Here is an 887-nt window from a genome sequence, read left to right on the forward strand (position 1 = left end):
ACTTCAAGAAAACCTTGTTAATGCATAGAATTGTGCATTTTTCTCCATTCATAAGTTGTTGTCAATCTTTGGAGTCTGTCTATTAAGATTGTATCTGACTTGACCCATGACATATTTACTTATTTTAAGCTGAATACACCCTGAAGTGACTCCCTGGAGGTCTGCAAAACAAACTTAGTGCTCTAACCTTGGCTCTCAGGGTGCTGTCTGAGCCAGACGATTACAAAGGCTACCTGCCAAGCTTCCCCGAAACGCAGCCCAGCAGCCCATCGAGAATTACACACCTCACAGGGGTACCCTGAGGAATAAATGAGATAAAAGTGTGCGGAAAAACTTCGTAAAACTTTGAGACCCCATTAGAAATGCTAATTGCTGCCTTGCTAGCCTATGTTTAAATGTTAGGAAACCCAGGGAGATTCTCCGAAACTCGGGGACGCTCGGTCCTTCTGTGGCTCGGGCGGGCGCCAGGGATGCCCTGTGCCCACAGGCCGCGAGGGCCAATTCCGCCCGGTGCCGCGCGGTGCAACGCGGGACGGCCGCTATTCCGCCCCCGACGGGGGTCCCCGCAGCACTGGCCTCCCGCCTCCAGGCCAAGGGGTGTGGGGTTCGGGCTGTTGGCTTCGCACCGTATGAGGGAGAGGAAGGCGAACCCGAAACCCCTGTCCTGCGCTCCCTTCACGTCTCCCGACTTCGCGGGCGTCGGGCCGGCCTGGTGGAGCCTCCCCGGACAGACTAGGCTTTAAAGACCCCCGCAGCCCTCCGGGCAAACGTCCAAGGGCGGGCCGGAGACCCGCCTCCCGGCGCGGCGAGGTGGGGCCGGGGAGAGGGAGGTGGGGGGGTCTCACTTCGGTTGCGGGCGGGGAAGCCCCCGAGGAAGGTCTTACATC

This window comes from Prionailurus bengalensis, chromosome D4 (genome assembly GCF_016509475.1).
Source record: "Prionailurus bengalensis isolate Pbe53 chromosome D4, Fcat_Pben_1.1_paternal_pri, whole genome shotgun sequence".
NCBI lineage: Eukaryota > Metazoa > Chordata > Mammalia > Carnivora > Felidae > Prionailurus > Prionailurus bengalensis.